Below are 24,193 nucleotides of genomic sequence, written 5' to 3'. Positions count from 1 at the left end.
GCATTTCCTACTGCCTGTCACTTTGTCCTTGACGAAATTTGAGGCCAAAAACAAGTTGACAAGGATGGTTTTCCAATCATCTGTTCCTCCTTTTTTCTTGGGTGATCCTTTGTTATATTCGAGTTCAGATTTACTATTCATGAACCACAGTTTAATCAGTGACCATATCCGACAAATGGAAGCTAAGTGCTGGTTAGTATGTTGAAAATAAACACAAGACTCTCATTAATGTTGCTGTCTGAGTAATTAGTTGAGCATCGTGTACCGAGCTGTGGCGAAAGCAAGCCGGCTTCTCCCTGGAACGGCGGGCTGACAGCCGCGTCCTGGAGTGTGGTCATTAGTGAGCCCCGCCATCAGTGTCATGCTACTGTGTCAAATTAGTTAGTGTCCCCTTAGGAGAGAAGCTGGACCTACAAATTATCCTCCCATATCCCTGCAAACCGTGTTTGTGAAACCTGCGATCAAGTGCGGGCAAATTATTAACATGGCTCATAAATTAACTAGTTTACAGGCTTATAACATTTTACAAGTAGATAATAAAAGGTAGAAAAGTTTTCCAATTGCTCTGCCCTGATGTGAGGGCTGTGATCCGCCGACGTTTCCCAGAGAAGCCCACAACTGATGGGTTTTGAAGAGGAGCAAACCCATGGAGTGTCATACCGAATGTCTGGAAAATGTAGACCCTGAAAGGAAGCCAGTGTAAATCCATTGGAAACAATATAATTAACTTCGTTATCTCATTGCTCTGATGAGTCCATGACAACAGTCCTCTTTCTTGTGGTGGCAGTTGCTCATTAATGAGGTCACCAATTAAGTTTGAACTTTGCCAACTGAAATTATCTGGAAAAATATTTTTGATGCATTCTTATCATGCTCTTAAGCTGCCTTGTTGAAGGGGAATAATGCTAACACAGCATGTTAAACTCAGATGAGAATGATGACTCTGAAGCTGTAATGTATTTGACAAACAGTTTATATTCACATTGATAGCTGATACCTAGAAAACAAAGTGTGGACCAATCTGGCCTGAGTTTATCTCTTATCAAGAAAAAGCAGCCACTGGGAGCCCCACCGCTTAACTCTCCTCTGAGCCCTGGTAGACAGACAGCCCACATAGTTTCCGGAGATACATGACTATTCAAATCATAAAACTTCATACATCTCCTTTTCGGTTTCAACTTCTCTGTCTGATTAGATTAGAAGACACATACGTTCACAGACTTTTGTCTGAGTTTACTGTTACGAGGAAGCAACACACACACACACACAGGGAAGAGGTCATGCTTTTTGCTCCTCCTGTAGTTCCATTCCCCCCAACTGACAGCGGGACCCTCCTGTTGCCTTCAGGGTTGTACAGCTGTCATTACCATCTCAGGGATCTAAGCAGAAACAGCCTGGCATGTAAAACCTTGCTGCTGACTGCTATTCACAGAAACTTCCTGAACCCACTTGAGGATGAGTTAAACTGTCTGTCAGCAACTTCAGCTTACTTGGCAATGGGTTTGGTAAATACTCCACTCATAAATACCCACTCCAGCCATGAAGGCACACAGCCTTAGCACACCTGAGCACATGCAGAGGCTGATGGAGTTGCTGTGTCACAGCCTTCTTCTGTAGTTCAAATGCAGTGGAAAAGAACTGTAACCTTTAGCAAGTAAGAGTTGGTATTTGGCTGCAAAAGAAATAGCTTGTCTTTTTTTTTTTAATAAGGTACTTATGGCTTTATAATATTCCACACTTTTCTGCTGTAATTCTGTACAGAGCTCAAATTAGGAGCTAACAGAGTGCTGATTCTAGAATGGAAAGGACGAAATAGATGCTTATATATGCAGATACTCAATTACATACTGAACGTAAAGTCATGAGTAAGTAAGGAAGACATAAGGCTTACACCGATGTGTTACTTTTGAAGCATTACAGTTTGTCACTTCCTTTGCTTAACCTCTTCTGTTATTTTTGCTTTCAGTGTCCCTCTGTATGGTGCAGTCCTGTGGCATTATGCATGCCCTCAACCAGTGACCTCCAGACTTTTTATGGCTGTGAGACACATTAAAAATTCAGGGTAAGTAACAAACAACACTTGTATTGTGTACTGATCAACAATTGCCATCCACCCTTGCAGGTGACATGATATTGGAGGTAGTAATCCCTCAGAAGATAATGGAATGCCCCATTATCAATCATGAGTTCCAAAACCATTGCTGCTACTGCTGCGGCTAAGTCACTTCAGTCGTGTCCGACTCTGCATGACCCCATAGACGGAAGCCCATTGCATTCCATGATAAATTTATGGCTTTGCAGTATAGGATTTGTAACTTGGATCATGTCTGTGGAGGTGTGATGTAATGAAGGATTGGCAAATTTTGTCTCTAAAGGGCCAGATAATAAATATAGTCAACCTCATAGACTATAGTCAGCATAGAGAGTAGTTTGTTGTAGAGTCTCTCTTGCAGCTAGTTACCTCTGCTGATGTAGCACAAAACTAGGCATAGATAATAGATAAACAAATGAGCATGGCTGTGTTCCAATAAAACTTTATTTGCAAAGCCAGGTCAAGGGCCATATTTGGCCTAAAGGCCATAGGTTGTGGACCCCTGATCTAATGGCAAATAGATGGGGAAACAGTGGAAAAAGTTACTGACTTTATTTTTGGGGGCTCGAAAATCACTGCAGGTGGTGATTGCAGCCATGAAATTAAAAGACACTCCTTGGAAGGAAAGTTATGACTAACCTAGACAGCATATTAAAAAACAAAGATATTACTTCGTCAACAAAGGTCTGTCTTGTCAAGGCTATGGTTTTTCCAGTGGTCATGCATGGATGTGAGAGCTGAACTATAAAGAAAGCTGAGTGCAGAAGAATTGATGCTTTTGAACTGTGGTGCTGGAGAAGACTCTTGAGAGTCCCTTGGACTGCAAGGAGATCCAACCAGTCCATTCTAAAGGAGGTCGATCCTGGGTGTTCATTGGAAGGACTGATGCTAAAGCTGAAACTCCAATACTTTGGCCACCTGATGCGAAGAACTGACTCATTGGAAAAGACCTTGATGCTGGGAAAGATTGAGGGTGGGAGGAAAAGGGGATGACAGAGGATGAGATGGCTGGATGGCATCACCAACTCAATGGACATGAGTTTGGGTGAACTCTGGGAGTTGGTGATGGACAGGGAGGCCTGGCGTGCTGTGGTTCATGGGGTCGCAAAGAGTCAGACACGACTGAGCGACTGAACTGAACTGACTGAACTGAACTGATCTAATGCATCAAAGGAGATAAATGACTTAGAATCAAGATACTTCACTGGGTAGCAGTCCCTCTGATCTTGAGCAAACAGTTTATCAGAATGAAACAGGAATTTAAAAAACGCCTGCATGTAGTTGTAAGGATGAAACATCATGTAATGTACATGAAAGCACTTTGAAAAATTTGAAATTCCTTACAAATGTATGGATGCTCTAGACCATCATTCTGCGTCACCTAGTGCAGTATACCTGTTTCACCCTTTTAATCACATTGGGCTTTCATGAGCTAGATGAGTGTGAGGGGAAGCTCTTTTATTTTCTAAGTCCTGTGGTTTGTCTGTACGTTCCTTCTATTTTGAAATGTTGCTTTAGTAGCAAATATGAATGAAGACCTATATGGATAGATTATGGCAGTCTAAAGATCAAATGCCAATGAGGAACTATTAAATTTCCTTTAATCATCAGATTTGGAGAGTGTTTTCAGATCTTCCACCTTTAAAATAGCTTTGGATGTCTACAAGTGTGTTTGAATTTCACAAGTCATGCATGTCAAAACATAGAGACAGATTCAGCAAATATGCTTCCCTGGACTAGTACTAATTAAGAGGGAAAGTCATACTTAAACAAACAGTTTGGTGAATAAAGGGGTAACCAGAGTCTCAATTCATGAATTTTCTAGTGGTTTTTTTTCTGACAAAAAGTAGGATAATCTTTAGCTATGTTTTTATGTCTTTATATCAGATAAGAATGATTTTCTAGTTACAGATGCAAGTATGTAAGTTTTAAAAGATTAGTAGTATTTTCTCTCTCATAAAAGATATCAAGGGGAGAGCAATCTGTGTTTCCTATCTTTGTGCTATCTCTACTTGGCTGTTAAAGTGTTGTTTATTTTCAAGGTCTCATGATGGCTGCTGGCTGTCCAGCCATTGCTTCTACATCCTGAAAGGGGCAACATTACAAGAAATAAAAAGAGTAGTCTTCCCAGCTGAGGAAGCCCTCTTTAAATAACTTTCCATGAAGTCTTCCTTGATGGCTTCTACTTACATCATTTTAGTCACTGTTAACATAAGGGCATCTGATAATTACATCTGTAGACTTGAGGGATTTGATGTCCTAGATCAGTTCCAGGTTCTAGTAGTAATGAAGAGAAGGTGTATGGTTATTGAGCTGCAATTGTGGTTACTTACATGAAATCACGCTATCAGTTTTTCTTCCATGTCTAATTTTTATTTATTTGGATGAATGCCTTCTTTCTTCTATTGATTTGGTGTGTATAACATCTTACTTGAACTTTATATGTTTGAATTTCAGCTTATTCAATTCTCAGCAGAGATACATATCTCAGTAAATATTTTAGTACTGTAATATTTTTGCTGCAAGTGCCATGGCAAATTCTAAGAAAGAAATTTCTGTCTCAAGAGAGCTATCAACCAAAATTTAAACTGCCAGATTTGTGAATGGATTTTCTCAGTCTGAGTGCTAGGGTGAAATCAGAGCTGAATATTCACTGGAAGGACTGATGCTGAAGCTGAAACTCCAATACTCTGGCCACCTGATGTGAGCAGCTGACTCATTGGAAAAGAACCTGATGCTGGGAAAGACTGAAGGTGGGAGGAGAAGGGGACGACAGAAGATGAGATGGTTGGATGGCATCACCAACTCAATGGACATGAGTTTGAGTAAACTCCAGGAGTTGGTGACAGACAGGGAGGCCTGGTGTGCTGCAGTTCATGGGGTCGCAGAGTCAGGCAGGACTGAGTGACTGAACTGAACTGAGTGCTAGTGTGAGGTCCTAGGACATACTGGCCCTCACTTAATTGTGTTCTTCCCAATATGTGTGCGGGCTGTCACTGATGACTTTATACTGTCTCTGAGTCTGGACAATGCCGTCTACTCTGCATCTCTGGTTTTCCTGTTTTGCCATATATCTGGTGAAAGCTTCCCTTGGGGGATGGGAGAGACATGTGAATCATTCCCATTTCTCTCTTCTGGGTTGGTTTGGACTTTATTCTTGTGAAAATTACTATCTCACTGAATGAGACTTCCCTTTACTTCCTCATGTAGTCTCTGCCTATGCTAGTCTGTGATAGATGCTCATAGAACATGGTAGGTGACACACTCCTAGACATTTACTGAATGCCTGCTGTAGATGTAGGATAGCAATATGGGCAAGAGTGTCTGCATTGCAATTAAATCAGATGAGATTCACATTCCACCTTTTCCATTTACTGGCTGAGTGAACCAGGAGGGTAAGTTACTTAACCTTTCTGGGCCTTGGCCTCCTCATCTGGGAAATGGGGATACAGATAGGAGCTAGATTCCTGTAACAGATTACTGAGGTGATGTGTGTAAAGAGCTTAGTACAGTTTCCGGTTGGTAAAAAATGCCAGTATTGTGCCACACATGCTGGGTGAAACGGTGGAAATCCTTGTCTTTGAGGAGTTTTACCTCCTGGTTAGCTCATTGGTTCTTATTTTACTGGCAGACAATGTATAGTTCACAGTCATTGCTTCTTGCCTAGCATTCGCTTGGAAGTTTAAGAAAAGCCCAAAGAGGTGACTTTGATGCCCATTGTCAAGGGCACTGCAACCATGTATGGAGCAGGACAGCCCGGCTAACAGGACTTAGATCTCTGGGTCCTGTTTTGACAGTTTCCCCTGACAGGCATGCAGTGGTTTTTTTATCCCATTTTTTACTTACTCAGACAATGAGCCTGCCTAGCAAGCAAAATTCACTAACTGCTTTCAAGGTGGTATTGCTGATGATGATCTGAAACTCAAGGTTTCACTCATGCAGGCTGACACCACACGAGGTTGGTCTGGCCTAGTCTCATCCCCGGCCCTGCCTCTGTGCTGAGTCTATAGAGCAGCCTCTGGTCCTTCACAAATCTTCTTGGGACTGGCCCTCAGAGGACAGTGGTGTCTGCACACAGAAGCTGCTGTGTGACTGATACTCTCAGCAGTACTCATAGACGGCTCAGTTGGCAGTATGTCCCAAAGACTTGACCGTGGCTGTCTGTTGAGTGGGCTTTCCAGGTGGAGCTAGTGGCAAAGAAGTTACCTGCCAGAGCGAGGAACCTAAGAGATGCAGGTTCGATCCCTGAGTTGGGAAGATCCTCTGGAGGAAGAAATTCTCCAGTGTTCTTACCTGGAGAGTCCCACGGATAGAGAAGCCTGGCAGACTATAGTCCGTAAGATTCCAGAGAGTCAAGAATGACTGCAGCGACTTAGCAAGCATGCCTGTCTGTTGAGTAGTTGACTCTGTGAAAGAGGTGACTTGAAGATCTTGCTTTTTCAAGAGACTCTTGGAAACTACATTTTTGCTCTATGGTTTCAAATATTTTATTTAGACACTGTTGCCATGTTCAGATGTCATAAAATCTCTCGTCTCTGGACCATGGGATTCTCTCCCTGGAACAACTTCTGTGTTTCACAGGGCTAACCCCTTTTCTCATCTTTTTTTGTTCAGTTCAAATATCAACTTCTTGAAGTGACCTTCCCTGGCTACCCATATTATAGTTGATCCCCCCCCCCGCCCCGCCCAACTCTGAGGCATCCAGGATCCTTGTGTGTTTCATTTACTACAGCTTCTGACACTTTCTGAATACACCTCTTTACCAGGTAGTAAGCAAGGGGCAGGTCTGTCTGATTCAGTGTGGCTTCCTTGTGGCTGACAGTGCCCAGTCAATAGTAGGCAGGCTGGCAGTCAGCATTCATTGAATCAGTCAGAGGATATTTGGGATTTCCCTGTGGATTTCTGTAATTCATAGTACATAAGAGGTCTTCATCTGGGTGAGAGAATCAGAAAACAAAGCAAACCATGCACGTCACCTTTGTTACAGGAATGGAATCCTACCTCTGGGTTTTCTCTTGGTAGCTTCCTCTCCACACCGTACGAGGTTTTGGTACTCTGTGTGTCCCATCTGGAAAGGGTTATACATTATCTTCCCCATGAAGACAGAATCATTTGCTGTCTGGTCCTAAAGCTTATGATGGGCAGTACAAGTTAATTAAGGGCATTGAATTGCAAGCTCAAATCCCAGCCCTCTCATTCCCTGGTTCTTTGTTCTTGGACAAATATCTCTCCCCGCTGCCCTTCAGTATACTTACCTGAGGCTGGGGAACTAGCATGCCTCAGCTCTTAGTGTTCATGCAAGGATTAAGTGAAATAATATGTGCACAGTGCTTTGTACAGGAACTGGAGCACAGTTATGATGCTGTTGACTTAGAAAGATTATCAAAAGGGTACTGGGAGCCTCACTGGCAAAACCCATATTGCACTCTCTTGCGATCATTTTAATGGGGGCAAAGATGATGAAGAGCCCTGATTCCCTACTAGAGTTACTCATTTCATGCACTGAGTGAACTTTAAAAAGTGCAAAATGAGCAAGGAGTGGGATGAACTGTCTTACACTTGTTGTTGACGTGTTGACTCTTGGATATTAGGGATCTGTTTCAGATAAGGCCAGTTATAAACCTCAGATGCTGGGACGGCTCAGTGTTTGAAACCTGATCCACATCCAAAACCCACTGTGAATTTGCGGAGTTCAGGGTCCTGCAGTATCCATACACTGCCTTCCTGGGGAGATGTTTCACCCTTCAGTTAGTTGAGCTTGTTTGATCCTCTGCCTTGTTATAGAACATGTCTTAAGTTACCTGTAAATTCTAATTAAAAAAAAAAAATTACACTCTGTATGGATTGGCCCTGAAAATTTACATATCTCTTTTTTGTTAGAAAATTCAAGTCTATATGGATTGAAAGGATGTAGAAATAGATGTCTTTCACTGAGCTCTGACTTCTTTCACTTGCTTAAGGCAGAGGGTCTGTTACAGTTGTCGTGTTGTTCCTTTGGGCCAGATTGAACTGTTCATTGTGCATTTGCTGTGTGGAAACCAAAGCACAGAGAGGGACTTGGCTCTCTCTGTATCCCACAGCTTTTAGTGGTAAAAGATAGCACTTATGAAATCATATACTCACTTCTTGATTTGTGGAAAGATTATAAAATAAATTAAAAGCACCATGAATTGTTCTTGATTTATAATGTGTACCCTCTCAACTTGTAAAAAAAAAAAGCATAAGTGAAATACAGTTTAGGGCATCAGATTTGATTCCTAGTACCAGATGGTCAACACCGAAATCAGATTGATTATATTCTTTGCAGCCAAAGATGGAGAAGCTCTATACATTTAGCAAAAACAAGACCAGGAGCTGACTGTGGCTCAGATCATGAACTCCTTATTGCCAAATTCAGACTTAAATTGAAGAAAGTAGGGCAAACCACTAGACCATTCATACATGACCTAAATCAAATCCCTTATGATTATACAGTGGAAGTAAAAATTGATTTAAGGGACTAGATCTGATAGACAGAGTGCCTGATGAACTCTGGACGGAGGTTCGTGACATTGTACAGGAGACAGGGACCAAGACCATCCCCATGGAAAAGAAATGCAAAAAAGCAAAATGGCTGTCTGAAGAGGCCTTACAAATAGCTGTGAAAAGAAGAGAAGCGAAAAGCAGAGGAGAAAAGGAAAGATATAAGCACCTGAATGCAGAGTTCCAGTGAATAGCAAGGAGAGATAAGAAAGCCTTCGTCAGCAATCAATGCAAAGAAATAGAGGAAAACAACAGAGTAGGAAAAACAAGAGATCTCTTCAAGAAAATTAGAGATACCAAGGGAACATTTCATGCAAAGATGGGCTCGATAAAGGACAGAAATGGTATGGACCTAACAGAAGCAGAAGATATTAAGAAGAGGTGGCAAGAATACACAGAAGAACTGTACAAAAAAGAGCTTCACGATGAAGATAATCACGACGGCGTGATCACTCACCTGGAACCAGACATCTTGGAATGTGAAGTCAAGTGGGCCTTAGAGAGCATCACTACGAACAAAGCTAGTGGAGGTGATGGAATTCCAATTGAGCTATGTCAAATCCTGAAAGATGATGCTGTGAAAGTGCTGCACTCAATATGCCAGCACATTTGGAAAACTCAGCAGTGGCCACAGGACTGGAAAAGGTCAGTCTTTATTCCAATCCCAAAGAAAGGCAATGCCAAAGAATGATCAAACTACTGCACAATTGCACTCATCTCCCATGCTAGTAAAGTCATGCTCAAAATTCTCCAAGCAAGGCTTCAGCAATATGTGAACCGTGAACTCCCAGATGTTCGAGCAGGTTTTAGAAAAGGCAGAGGCACCAGAGATCAAGTTGCCAACATCCGCTGGATCATGGAGAAAGCAAGAGAGTTCCAGAAGAGCATCTATTTCTGCTTCATTGACTATGCCAAAGCCTTTGACTGTGTGGATCACAATAAACTGTGGAACATTCTGAAAGAGATGGGAATACCAGACCACCTGACCTGCCTCTTGAGAAACCTGTATGCAGGTCAGGAAGCAACAGTCAGAACTGTACATGGAACAACAGACTGGTTCCAAATAGGAAAAGGAGTACGTCAATGTTGTATATTGTCACCCTGCTTATTTAGCTTATATGCAGAGTACATCATGAGGAACGCTGGGCTGGAAGAAGTACAGGCTGGAATCAAGATTTCCGGGAGAAATATCAAGAACCTCAGATATGCAGATGATACCACCCTTATGGCAGAAAGTGAAGAGGAACTCAAAAGCCTCTTGATGAAAGTGAAAGAGGAGAGTGAAAAGGTTGGCTTGAAGCTCAACATTCAGAAGATGAAGATCATGGCATCTGGTCCCATCACTTCATGGGAAACAGATGGAAAAACAGTGGAAACAGTGTCAGACTTTATTTTTTGGGGCTCCAGAATCACTCCAGATGCTGATTGTAGCCATGAAATTAAAAGACACTTACTCCTTGGAAGGAAAGTTATGACCAACCTAGATAGCATATTAAAAAGCAGAGACATTACTTTGCCAACCAAGGTCCGTCTAGTCAAGGCTATGGTTTTTCCCGTGGTCATGTATGGATGTGAGAGTTGGACTGTGAAGAAAGCTGATCGCCGAAGAATTGATGCTTTTGAACTTTTTGCTGGAGAACTCTTGAGAGTCCCTTGGACTGCAAGGAGATCCAACCAGTCCATTCTAAAGGAGATCAATCCTGGGTGTTCATTGGAAGGACTGATGCTAAAGCTGAAACTGCAATACTTTGGCCACCTCATGCGACGAGTTGACTCACTGGAAAAGAGTCTGATGCTAGGAGGGATTGGGGGCGGGAGGAGACGGGGACGACAGAGAATGAGATGGCTGGATGTCATCACCGACTCGGTGGACATGAGTTTGAGTGAACTCCGAGAGTTGGTGATGGACAGGGAGGCCTGGCGTGCTGTGATTCATGGGGTCACAAAGAGTCGGACACAACTGAGCGACTGAACTGAACTGACCCTTTTTAGAAACAAAGTAAAGTTCAATAAGCAGGAGTTATGTGAAGCAAATAATTAAGGAAAAACTTTTATTAGACTTGTAACAATCCTTGGAGTGGCAAAGACCCAGGATTTTTCCACCTTGAAAAACATGCAACATCCCTGTCTGTCAAATACCATTTCAGAAACTAAAACAGCAGTCACAAAAGGAGAAACCAGTCCATGTAATTGGAGACTTCATTCGTGTTATTTACATGAGGATCCTGGTAACCGGGATCAGCCCTTATGCAGCCCTCTTCTCAATAGCCTGATGCGTGAGCATCAGCGGGAAAGACTAGGAATATTCTGAGGGTTTTTCTCTAATGTTTTGAAATGTTGCTGTGTTTTCTGGGTCCAGTTCATTGTACCTCTTGGGGCCTGGCAAGTCTGGTTATGATGCGCTGGGGCTTGAATTTCTCTTTGCTTTCTCTTATGTCATTATTCACCTTTTCTCTGAGTGTTCAAATCAGACGAGATGGTACCTCATCTTTGCCCATATCTGTCCCAGATCATTCATTACCGGTGACACCAATGCATTCCTCCACTTCTGATCCAGTTCTTAAATATGATAATTAAAAAAAAATCTGAGTAATATTCCAGTATGTAAAAGTCCCACGTCTTCTTTATTTATTCATCTGTCAGTGTTTAGGTTGCTTTCATGTCCTGTCTAATTGTAAATAGTACTGCAGCGGAACTTGGGATGCATCTGTCTTTTTTGAATTATGATTTTTCTCAGGGTATGTGCCCAGTAGTGGGATTGCTGGGCCATATAGTAGTTCCGTTTTTAGTTTTCTAAGGAACTTTCATGTAATGGAATATTACTTAACGATAAACGGTAACAAAATTGGTCATTTGTAGAGTTGTAAATGGATCCAGAGTCTGTCATACAGAATGAAGTAAATCAGGGAAGAAAAGACCAAATATCGTTTATTAATGCATATATGTGGAATCTAGAAAATGGTCCAGATTGACTTACTTGCAGGGCAGTAATAGAAATGCAGATGTAAAGAATGAGCACATGAACACTGTGGGGGAGGGGTGGGATGCAGTGGGAGATTGGAATTGACTTATATGCAGTACCATGTGAAAAGTAGGTAACAGCAGTATAGCACAGGGAGATCAGCTGGGTGCTCTGTGGTGACCTTGATGGATGGGGTGGTGGTTGTGGGAGGAACGTCCAAGAGGAAGGGGATATATACACACACATATAGCCAATTCACTTCATTGTGCAGCAGAAGCCAACAAAATATTATAAAGCAACTATGCCCTAAATCAAAAACACCCAAAAGAGAAAAAAAAAAAAAAAACGACTAGAATAAAGCATGCTTAGATCTTGGCTTTCTGTAGTTGTAAATGCCTAGAAGAAGGTTGAATTTCATGTTATCACCAATCCTTGTGTAGGATTCCCCATTCTCCCTTCTAAGTAATGAGAGAGTGTGTGTAGTTTCCCCATTCTCCCTTTACGTAATGAGAGAGAAAAGTAGAATTTTCGAGACTCACGGAAAACTTAATAGTGAGAAAATCTAAAAACCATCAGTGAGGAGAAACACTCTAATTTGTGAGAAGTCTACCCTATAATAGCTGCCTTTACTGGGATCTTATGTATAAACTCACAAAAACTCTATGAGACAAGTACAATTCTAAAAAGTCTGTTTTACTGTTGAGGAAACCAGGGTGTTTTGAGGTGAAATGACTCCCTCAGACTTCTCTGCTCATTAGAAATAGAGCTGGGCTTTGAACCCAGCTACTCTTCCTCTGTTGTCATGGCTCCTGACCACTACACCATATTATCTTCACCTTGTAGGCATCTTCCCAGGGTATTAATTTTGCAAGCATGGTTTTGTGTCAACATACATTTTTCACTCTCGGGCTGCTTGTACACTGCAGTACACTTTATACTTCAGTGTCATCTAACTGGATCTGTTTAATCTTGGTAGACTTTTTCAAATGCTTTAACTCTTTTTGCTAGTACAAGAGCTATGGGAAATAAAAGCATGTCCTGGTGTGATTCAGAACAAGGACAGCCACTTAATTGGCATTCTCCGGTCTCTAACTGGGCATGCCTGTTAAGACGTTTTCTCTAGATCTTTGAGTCATTTTGCTCTGGTACATTATTTTAATTAACCTCATCTCTGCAGCCCTCATTTTATTTCGTGTTAGCCTCTGACCACTCAATGATTGATTTATTCCGCTCAATCACCTGTGTGGGAAAGTGTGGCAATCGAGAGGGTCCCCTTCCCAAAGCAGCAGTCCTGTACGTGGGACTTTTTCCCAGCAGTCAGATTCAGAATTTGTTTTGTTTTGTTTTTAGTTATTGAGATACATTCACTTTGAAGGCTATTAATTACCAGGATGAAGATTTGGGTACTTAGAGGTAACACCGGCCAACAATTAGGAAGTCTTTGGTTACTTGGTCAATAGAATTCCAGAGGCAGAAGCCGTATGCCAAAGACTTTAAATAGAAATAACAGATTTTAAAAAGTAAAATATTAGGCTTGAAAATATATATAAAAGCCGGTTGCAAAAGACCAACAATTACACTGCTTTTACTTAAGGGGTTTGAAGTGTCTGTAATCTCTCTGTTCACACAAATAGCAGACTGTTTTTAATATCTGTGCCTTAAAATACTGAGCCCACCACTTGTTAGGTCTCTTGGGTGACACTTGTGACCAGCTCAGGCATAAAGAGGAATTAATTGGCTCATGATTCTGAAAAGTTGGCTAGTAGAATGAGCTTCAGGGGCATCTGAAGTAGGGGATTCAGGTCGTGCTGTTGAGTCTTGGTCTCAGAATCTTGGCTGTGTGATGCTCTGTGTTGCTTTCATTCCTGAAAGCGTTGACCAGACTGTGGCAGATAATCATTCATCAGCCTGCTTTCGTACAAACTCCAGCAGAAAGGCATCTTTTCCGACAAGTTCTAGCAGCTCTCATAAAATTTGGATCTTGCTGATTCTGTGATCGATCCCTTGTGTACCATGTGCCTGTCACAGCTGAAGCCAGAGAGAGTCTGTCGCGTGGAGTGGGTCATGTGCTTGTTTCAGGAGTGATGAGTGACCTTTCACCTGCACAAATGATGGAAAGTGGGTGAAAGGGGTGCTGATCTCAGAAGAGGGGGACAGTATTATAGGAAGATAGAGTGCATATTGTACTTTTTTTTTTTTTTAACAGAGGCACCCCCCCTTTTTGTTTTGTAATAATTTCAAGCTTTCGGAGAAATTGCATGAGTAGTCAAGGAACTTTCCAAAAGAAATCCTTTGCCTGGATTCAACATTTTGCTCCTTGGCTTTATCATTTCTTATCCATCTGCGTCTAGAATACACATACACATATTTATACATAACTTATTTTCAGAACCATTTTAAAAATTGATTACAGATGTCATACCCCTTTATTCCTAAATAAATCACTGGGTTTTTCCTAAGAACAAGGACACTGTTTTTCATAACAACAGTACAGTGATCAAAGGTGAAGTCGCTTAGTCGTGGCTGACTCTTTGTGACCCCATGGACTGTAGCCTACCAGGCTCCTCTGTCCATGGAATTTTTCAGGCAAGAGTACTGGAGTGGGTTTCCATTTTCTTTTCCAGGGGATCTTCCCAACCCAGGGATCAAACCTAGGTCTCCCGCATTGCAGGCAGAGCCACCAGGGAATGATCAAAATTAAGAAGTAATATTGATACAATATTAATAAATTATAGTCTAACATCAATCCCTATTCAAATTTAGTCCCATTGTGCCAATCATGTCTTTTATAACAATTTTTTTCCCCTGGTCCAGGATTGCTCAGAAAGGCGCTGTACTTGATGCATAGTAAAGACAGAATTACAGAGTTGGAAGGTACCTTTAAATATCTTATAGCTTAGCTACCCATGAATGTCATCTGAGATGTTCCTCATGAAGGTGTCTGTCTAATACTTAGGCATCTCCAGTGACATTCACTATGAGGAGGTGTGTTTTACTTCAGAATTACTACCATGCCTCTGTCCTCAAGGAGCCTGGGCATCATTCATTGCTTTACTCCTGTCTGCCCATCTGTTCAACCATTCGTCTGCTACCTGTCACTGTTGTAGGTCCTAAAGCAAGGTCTTTGATTTCAACATGCTTATATCTACAAAGTGGACAGAAAGGTCAATTAAAATACAGTGATAGAGAAGGCACAGTAATACTGATGAATTGTGTATGTGAGGTTGGTGAGGGGGTGCTAGAAGAGGGAGGTGTGGCTGGGACCCTGAAGAATGAGTAGGAGCTGCCAACTAGCCAAGGAAGAAATGACCAGATTGGTGGACTTACTACCTCCTCTAGGACTAATTTGTATTGATTGGATTGGAATTACTTTGGGAAAATGGCTTATAAAATATCTTAGCCCATGACTGTATTAAAATTTATTCAGTGCATGTCTTTTAGGCCATATCAGTGATGTTAGTGATGGGAAATAGCTGTAAATGAAAGATCTTTATATAGACTAGCCATATGGCATCTTTCAGGTTACCCCAGTTTTCCTTTTTTCTAATATACATGAGAAATATGAATTAATACAGTTTCCATGGGTAAAATTTTGGTGAGTTAAAGTAATAGAATTTTTAATTACACTTCTCTAAGAACTTTGAAAGGATTAGATATTATTATTAATTAGACACATTTATATGTTTAATAATATGATAGTTATTAGTTAGATATATTATTCATATCTCCTCATCACTTCATGGCAAATAGATGGGAAACAGTGAACACAGTGGCTGATTTTATTTTTCTGGGCTCCAAAATCACTGCAGATGGTGATTGCAGCCATGAAATGAAAAGACGCTTACTCCTTGGAAGAAAGTTATGACCAACCTAGACAGCAGAGACATTACTTTGTCAACTAAGGTCCATCTAGTCAAGGCTATGGTTTTTCCAGTGGTCATGTATGGATGTGAGAGCTGGACTATAAAGAAAGCTGAGCACCGAAGAATTGATGCTTTTGAACTGTGGTGTTGGAGAAGACTCTTGAGAGTCCCTTGGACTGCAAGGAAATCCAGCCAGTCCATCCTGAGGGAGATCAGTCCTGGGTGTTCATTGGAAGGACTGATGTTGAAGCTGAAACTCCAATACTTTGCCCACCTGATGCGAAGAGCTGACTCATTTGAAAAGACCCTGATGCTGGGGAAGATTGAGGGCAGCAGGAGAAGGGGACAACGAGTTGATGGCATCACCGACTCGATGGACATCGGTTTGGGTGGACTCCAAGAGTTGGTGATGGACGGGGAGGCCTGGCGTGCTGCAGTTCATAGGGTCGCAAAGAGTCAGACACAACTGAGCGACTGAACTGAATTCTTGTGGACAAAAAAAATAAATATTCTAAATTTCAACTTTCAGGTCTGTTACCTGAAGATAAAAATAGTACCTTCTCAAGCGTTAGGTCACGTGGAGAATCAACATATTGATCATTGTGAAATACTGAACATGATGCCAGCACCTAGTAAGCACATAATGGATATTACTTATTTTCAGGGCTTGTCTGTGAAATTTACCCCTTAGGTTGTCAAAGGCTTATAAAAGTAATTTATTGTATTAGTGACTAATAACTAGTTGATCTAAAAATGTTTTTCCGTATACTCTGAATATATTTTTTTATTTTTACATATTACTTCTATTATAAAAATTAAGGATGTTAAAGACGGTAAGATTTAGCAAAGAACTTTTAACTCCACATGCTTTTAATGCTTTCCTGAATTAATAATTTTCATGTCCATCATATTTTCTCCTTGGCCCACAATTCATCCCATATTTGGATCTTGGCAAATGATGACTTGGTTAATTAGGCAGTCTGTTAACTCTGATTACTAAGTTATAGCAGATCAGCATAGAAGCATCACTGTGCAATTTGGATTAAAAGGCTCTTCATTTTATCAAAACAAATTCACATTTAGGGATAAGTATATAGAAATGCATTAAGTTAAAATGATGCATTTAATAAGGAAAATTTTTTAAAAGATAAAGAATTATTCCCTCCAACAAAGTTATTTTTTATTATGGCATTCGTCACATTATCTTCTGCTAGAAATAGACTTAAAAGCTTGGAATTTTCTTTTAAAGCTTGAAAATTATAACTGATTTAATCTCTTTATTATACAAATATGATGGATGCATTGCATTTTTATTTAAGCATTATATAGTGTAGCGATACATGGTTATATTTCCAATTCTGACCACGGTGACCTCTGATACTGGACTTACTTGTGGAAATGAATCTTGACTGTGTTGGGGGTAGGAATTAGTAGGTTACATTAAGGCTCGCTGTCTTTCATGGCTGAAGGCATTGACAGTTATTAAATAAGATTGGGCCTTCGTAGTCCTTCCTGTCTCTTATTTAATGGTTCATCATCACGTAAGGGCAGTTGGAGTATCAAAGCCTTGCTAGCTTATTCCAGCTCTATCTCTGCCTGCCTTCTTTCCTTTCTTAGCTCATTAACACTGAGCCTTGTGGAAATGAACAAACAAGTAAACCCGAGAATAATTTTCCAGATGCAGTAAACCCTGATATTTATGTTAATTTCTCCTCAAGATTCTATGAAGTGTCAGTAATAGTCAGAAGATAGCATCTTGCCCTTCAGTCTCTCCTGCTCTGCACACATACCCACATGTATATGTACCCATGTGCATGCGTGTGTGCATGCGCACACACCCACACACATACTCTGAACTCATCACAGGCTTCTCGGAGGTGTTGAATAGGTATTTATTGGAGTCCGATTGGTGGAAAAGTCAAAACAGTGACAGCCTCTTGTCTCCAGGCTGCTCTTAGAGCTAGTTCAACAGCTGGGACCCTGTCCGAAATTGGAACCATGAGAATAAATGGAGCTGATGAACTTAACATTAATTTTTTTAATAAGCTTACTAAATTCTGACCTTTATGAGTTGCTGTGTTCTAGTTTCATGGGAAATAGAGCCAGAGAGAAAATATATATTTTTAATATCAGCGAACTTAGTATCTTGTTGTGGGCTGTGTTGAGGTGACCATAGGTCAGAAATTGGAAACCTTAGTTCTTTAACTTGATTCAGTGAAAGCAACCAGTTTATGCAAAACTGGCTTTTATAAGGCTAGAAGACCCTCTGACTTTGTAGATAGGGCAGAACTTTGCTTAACTCAAAAGGGAAATTGGGTTTTTAGGAATTTGATAATTTTCTTTTAATTGGGAATATTTAGTAATAATTATAGGTGACACTTATTTTGGAGGAGCTTGTGGCTGGTTGTTCAAAGGTAAAGTGATGTTTTGAGCTCCAATTTGACAGATTTGAATGACGGCTTGAATAATTCAGTTTCCCTACCTCCCCATTCCTTCCCAAAGAACAAACCAAATAAGGAATTTTTTAAAACTCAAACCATTCTAGAGTATAGGAATTCTTAGTCATTTTCAAAAGAGGTAGTTTGACAGAAGTCTTCTGGGACTTTTATGTGTGAAGTAAACCCATTGGAATGTTAATTTTTTCTAATAGGACTTTAGTTACTTAAATAATGCAGTATTATAATAATAAATTGCCTATAGAGTAAAAGAACCTTCTGAAAAACAGTTGCCTAAGGAATGAGATAAGAAGCAAAGTCTAGTTATATATTCAAGTAGCTCTTGAGACAGAACATTCTTGCCCCACATCAATAGGTCCCCACAAAGTATTAATGGCAACATCAGAGAACTTTCTCAGTTAAGTACTTCTTTAATAAATAGGTCTGTGGGCAGAAGCAAGCAACCTTATTGGAGGGTTGGGTACTGTGACTCTGTGGTTTTATTAATTACATTTATTCCTTTAAAATGACCTTGGATGAAAACAACCACCCCTTCTGTGGTCATGGTTAGCAGATGTTTACCGTAATTCTTTGCTTGGTGAAGAAAAAAAAAATGCCTCTTCCACCCAACAAAAACAGCCACGTTTGCCTGGCTCAATCAGAACTTTGGCGCTTGGGTCTTACTTTATATATCATGGCTCCAGTCACACAACCTTTCCAAGTGTGAGGCTTAGGTCACTCCCTCCAACATCTGCAGGAGCGCGTTGCTCACAGTGATCTATTATGTGAGCGCTTAATTCTTACACTGTTTTTGGCGTTCCTTCCTCATTGAAACTAATATCCTATATGCAAGGCTCTCTTTGTTTTTCTTGTAGAAGCATGCAGGCCCCTCCTTAGTTTCTAAAGCTTTAACCTAGGCCTGATGGCCATTTTTGTGAGGATTTTGAGCATACAAATAAAGGCAAGGTTCGCTTTCTCCATCTGAGAGTTTGGATTTTCCTGGGTTCTCTCTGAAATGAAAGGCATCTCCATGTCTCATATTTTTTGTTTGAAAAGCGTCTTTTCTTATTGCATGTTGTGCCTGTTTAACCGCCTCACTCCTCATATTTTTCTCTTGCCAATTCTTGTTTTTTAAAGTAGCAGCAGTGATTGTGAACCTTTAGATGTTCCATGCCTACACCTGCCATTCGTGGTTCCAGTGAGTATTTCAAAAGCAGCCCCCCTTTTTTTGTCCTGAATTTCCCCACTAAAGAATGCCTCTAGCTCTTAGGCAGCGCTGAAAGGAAATACAACAGCACAACTTTGCTTTTCTTGGGAAGCTCCTCCCTTTGGAATGAAGAACTCTGGGTGGCTCTTCTTATTTTGTCTCTATCGCCAAAATAAGCAGGGATCTTGCATAACACCACAGTAGGAAAAAAGAAGTAATTTTAAGGGAAGCATATGTTCATGTCGAGAAAAAGGGAGTTAAAACTGGACAGAGGATAGTGGCCCACAAAGCTAAAGACATCATCTTTTTAATTCAGGCAGGAAACCAGGTTTGATCATTTTGGTATATTTTGTAATATAAAAATTTGCTTCCACATATTGCCAGGTCTTTTCTTTGATCCAGTTAAAAATAAATCTTGAAATTAAGAAACCAAGGATTATAGGTTAGTTAGTTGATGTATGTGGAGTTAGATCAAGTCTTTTATTTGTGAAATTATTTTCCTGTGATCCTATAATAATTAACACTAAGGGATTTCCTTGGAGATCACTTGGTTAGAGATGCTTGCTCTAATCTGAAACCAGTGCCAGAACTAGCCAGATAGGATTTTTATTTGGTCTGACTTTAGAAGCAAGGAAGAGACATCTGAGTATTAAAATGAACCAAAGATGCCTGCTCTAGCTGTTTGGCTGATTAGTGGACATATTATTTTGTCATTTTAAGTGATTCCAAATAATGTCTGTTGATAGAAACAGAGCAGACACTTCAATATTTCAGACTGTTTGTGGGTGGCAGGTTTTGAAAATGCAGCTAATTTGCAAAAAGAAAAAAGAGAAAGAAAAAAAAAATCTTTAAAGTTTCTGTTTCATCCATTCTCAAGGTTTGAAAACGTCAAAGGTTGGGGGGAAATCCAGTGAAGTTCTTCTTTCCTCATTATTAACTAAACACTTGTGTCCTTAAAATATAGCTGTGAAGGAGGTAGGGCCCCAGAGCATTGTGGGTGCTGGCGTATGTCTGCAGTGCCAAAGCCAGAAGGATCTTGGATGGGCTCACACAAGCGGTTGACAGGAGTGTGGATAGCCCCCAGATTGGAGAGCCTTGAATGTGCCTGGAACTGGCTGTTTATATGTGAACCTTTTTCTCACATACACAAAAAAGTGATCCAAACAGAAGCCTAATCGTGACCTGTTAAAGAGCTCACTTCTTAAAGAGCCCTATATCCCTTGAGTGTTCACACAGTAGGCTTGGAAACTGTGGTGCGGTGGACGCAGGCTGGTGCTCAATGTGTGATTTTTTTTTTTTTAATGTCTCAATAAGATTTAAAAACATATATTAGAAAAAAATTCCAAACTTACCATCACCCCCATGAATAGGGAAGCAAAGCCATTTAAAGTAGCTTATTCTTAGATAATGGTTTAAGGTTCAGCTATTTTAACTCATTAGTTGACTCCTTCTCCCCCAAGAGGCTTCATAAAGCATTCTCGGTAGTACTCGAGTCATTCCACTTTTGGAAAAATGAAGTTTCTAAAAATCCAGGTATGTGCACACTGAAAGGAATTTTGAGTTAGAGTTCTTTTCAAGCCTTAGAGTAGGCTGCTGCTGCTGCTGCTGCTAAGTCACTTCAGTCGTGTCCGACTCTGTGTGACCCCATAGATGGAAGGCCACCAGGCTCCCCCATCCCTGGGATTCTCCAGACCAGAACACTGGAGTGGGTTGCCATTTCCTTCTCCATAGAGTAGGCTACATTCTGTTTTTTCTAATGTTTTGTCCTTTGGGTTTAGTCAAACTATAAATGGTGGCAGATGTCATCTCTCTATTAGTGGGTAGTAGGAAAGGCCTCGAGGAATATGTCAGAACAGAACTAGAAATCCCAAAAGTCTTGTTTAATATTTATAATACGAACATTTATCATATTTCTATTGTGTGTCAGCTACTGCTGTAAGTAATGTACTAGCACTAACTTACTGAATACTTACGAATACCTTGAAGTAGCTACTCATTATTTTTGTGTTATAGATAAGTAAACTGAGGATCAAAGAGTTTAGCTACATTAAACTTCTGGAGTTATGGGGAAAAAAGTGAATGAAACTGAATAAAGTCTGGAGTCTGGTTAATAGCAATGCACCAGGGCCATTTTCCTGTTCTGATATTGTACTCCAGCTATATAAAATGTAATCATTAGGGGAGGCTTGGTAAAGGGTATATAGGACTCAACTATTTTTGAAATTTTCTTTAAGTCTGTAATTAATTCTAAGTATTTATTTTTTCCAAAATGGTAGATTTTACACTTGAGTCAGATCTCCTTGCTTTAGAAATGCAAAGTATTCACTGTTATGCCTTTTTAGATCATCTGACCAGCAAGGAGATGACCTTTGCTCCACTATCTTTCCAGGTTAAAAATTTCAGTTTACCCAGACCATCTCGTGTGGTCTCCCATAACTCAGTGAAGTTTTGGGAACTAGAATTTATCCTTGCTTCTCTTACTTTCTGTCTTTACCTCATTCCTCCTTTCCCTCCCCCAACTCCAAATTCATCTATTATTATTTGGCAGGGACAGTAGAGGTCATTTGTCTTGTAATTGGAATATTTCAGTAAGTGCTTTATTGAGGAGAGATGGCCTGATGTTTTTGATGAATTTCAGAGTAGATTTTTAATTCCTCATGTGTACATGGAAATGCATGTGGTCATCTGGGAAGGAGAACGGCAGTAGTATAAGCCAAAGGTTTGCCTGATTACATCTTGTTGATATCATAAGCCATGAAAAATTTACATTCACAAGGCTAGTTATTTGTGTAGCTGAAAAACTACTAGACTCAAATTCAGAAAACTGATGTTTTAAAGCTGTATTTTTGTTCAGTTGCAAGTCGTGTTCGACTATTGGCGACCCCATGGACTGTAGCCTGCCAAGCTCCTCTGTCCATGGGATTCTCCAGGCAAGAATACTGGAGTGGATTGCCATTTCCTTCTCCAGAGAATCTTCCTAACCCAGTGATCAAACCCACATCTCTTGCAGTGGCAGGCAGATTGTTTACCACTGAGCCATCAGGAAAACTGTATATTCTGTTAACCTGGTATGTTACCTCAGTTTCTTCATTTAGGAAATTATTAAGAAGAAAATCATGTTCTACCGAAAGCTTCAACAAATAAGTAACTTCCTGCTTGATAGAACTTCAAACCTATATTTTTACAGTTAAAAATTTCTGCCGTGAAATTTGCTTAGTCTTACAACAGGAGAATCAAACTCTAGAATATATTGGTGGATTTAATCAGTTGATTAACTCAGGTCTTTATTTAAGATCTTCCCAACCCAGGGATTAAACCCCAGTCTCCTGCATTATGGGCGATTCTTTACCTTCTGAGCCACCAGGGGATTACTGGTTTTTAATCCATCTCATTTTAGTTGGAGCATATACTTTATTTCAGTCCTTTGAAATTTACTGTGGTCCATTTTATGGCCTAGCTTATGATCTTTCCTGGAGAATGTCCCATGTGCAGTTGAGGAGAGTATATGTTCTGTTGTTGATGCGAGTGACTTTCTGTATCTATCTGCTAGGTCTCTCTGGTTCTTAGTGTTCATATCTTCTGTTTTCTTGTTAGTTTTCTGCCTAGTTTTGTCCATTATTGTCAATAGGGTATTGAAGTCTCCAACTACTAGTGTTGAGTCTCCCTTAAGTTCTGTTCGTTTTTGTTTCACATATTTCAGGACTCTATTTTTAGGTGAAGACTTTCTTAAAAAGTGAACACTTGTTATGTCACCTCTTTTCAGGACTTCACTGAGCTCTGGGGTTTAAAAATTACACACACTGACAAAAGGCTTAGTTTTATAATGGGACGACTTTCTGACATTGATGGAGACATTTAGGCCATTTCTTTACGTTGGTAAAGAAAAATGAAGGATGGATGGCTTACTTGTCCCATGCATTTTATCACTGTAGGCAAGCAGTAGAGTCCAGTTGAGGCTAAACCAACATTGTCTTTAGTAGCTCGTTGACTGGGGCTTCGACTTACCCAGATGTAAATCAGTATTGCATTTCTATTTTTCGTACTCTGTGTAGATGTGGACTAACTCAATACAAACATGTTCCTTGACCAAAAAAAATATGCTTTTTTAGCAAATAAGAATAAAATGCAATTTTCTCGTTGTTGCTAAACCTATGACTCTCTAGCCTTTCTGTGTGTAGGTCACGTGGCAAACTCCAGGTGCATCTGTCATACAGAAATTGCTTTTCCCCCCAAATACAGAAATGTGAAATAAACCAATTTGGGCACAAGTAGTGTATGCTAGATTTACTTAGTATCTATCAAGCAGCTCCCTACACTCACTGTATTAGGACTAATCAAAGAGTTAGAACTGCCTAGTTTCTGCAGAAATGCACGTATAACTTCTACTCAGACACTGATGCTACTGAGTGATTGTTTTTGCTAACAATATTATGGCCAAATATTTAATTTTTTTCTTTTCAGTAGTACTATGAATTTGTTCTAGACATATGTCAGTGGGAAAGCAGGGGGTGGGATAATACACAAGCATATACACACACCCATATACTTAGATATAAATAGGTCATTTTCATGGAATAAAAAAATTTAAAAGTAATTTCTGTTTCTTTCTTTAATCGTTTTATTATCCTTATCCACATTTTGTTGTTTATCCATGAGTGATGAAGTAGTTTAGCCATGATTTTAAATTCTCTATAAATGGATATGGTTTTTCAGAAGGGATTTTTGCATTTAAGTTAAAAAGCTATTTTCTTTTTCTGTCATCTCTGTGAATAGTTCATAGAGTTGATTGTTAGTGGCGAAAACCATGTGGTTCTGTATCTGAACTTTCTCTGAGAAAGGAATTATTGTCTTTGTCATTTTGTTTCTATGTGTGACCTCCTTACCTGCTGAGTTTCCCAACAGCTGTCAGCTAACTATTCTAGCACCATACTGCTGTCTGCTTTCCTGGTTCACAAATATGAAGTAAACAGAAAATCTTGCTAATTTGAGCCCAGTAGGAACCTTAACACTGTAACGAGGGACTAATTTTGAAAGCAGACAGACCTAGCTCACAAGACTAGAGCCAGATTTTTAAATGATCTTAAATAGCTAATTGAAAGTGAGAATGGTGCT

At 40.1% G+C, this 24,193-nt stretch overlaps 1 protein-coding gene across 4 annotated transcripts in view; it reads left to right on the top strand.

Moving 5' to 3' along the window:
* Positions 1–1,988: 1,988 nt before the first annotated feature.
* The window catches only part of FOXP1 (forkhead box P1), a 401,475-nt gene continuing 379,270 nt past the window's right edge, over positions 1,989–24,193 (top strand). For 3 of the 4 annotated variants that reach the window (XM_055414316.2, XM_055414317.2, XM_055414313.2), the window contains exon 1: positions 1,989–2,062. The gene's annotated coding sequence lies outside the window, so the exon portion shown is untranslated. The remainder of the gene's footprint in view (positions 2,063–24,193) is intronic. The other variant, XM_055414315.2, reaches the window with a different exon arrangement.

This window comes from Moschus berezovskii, chromosome 24 (genome assembly GCF_049115385.1).
Source record: "Moschus berezovskii isolate FMDL1 chromosome 24, NW_MosBer_1.0, whole genome shotgun sequence".
Classification (NCBI taxonomy): domain Eukaryota; kingdom Metazoa; phylum Chordata; class Mammalia; order Artiodactyla; family Moschidae; genus Moschus; species Moschus berezovskii.
This window is presented reverse-complemented; position numbering and strand designations above follow the sequence as displayed.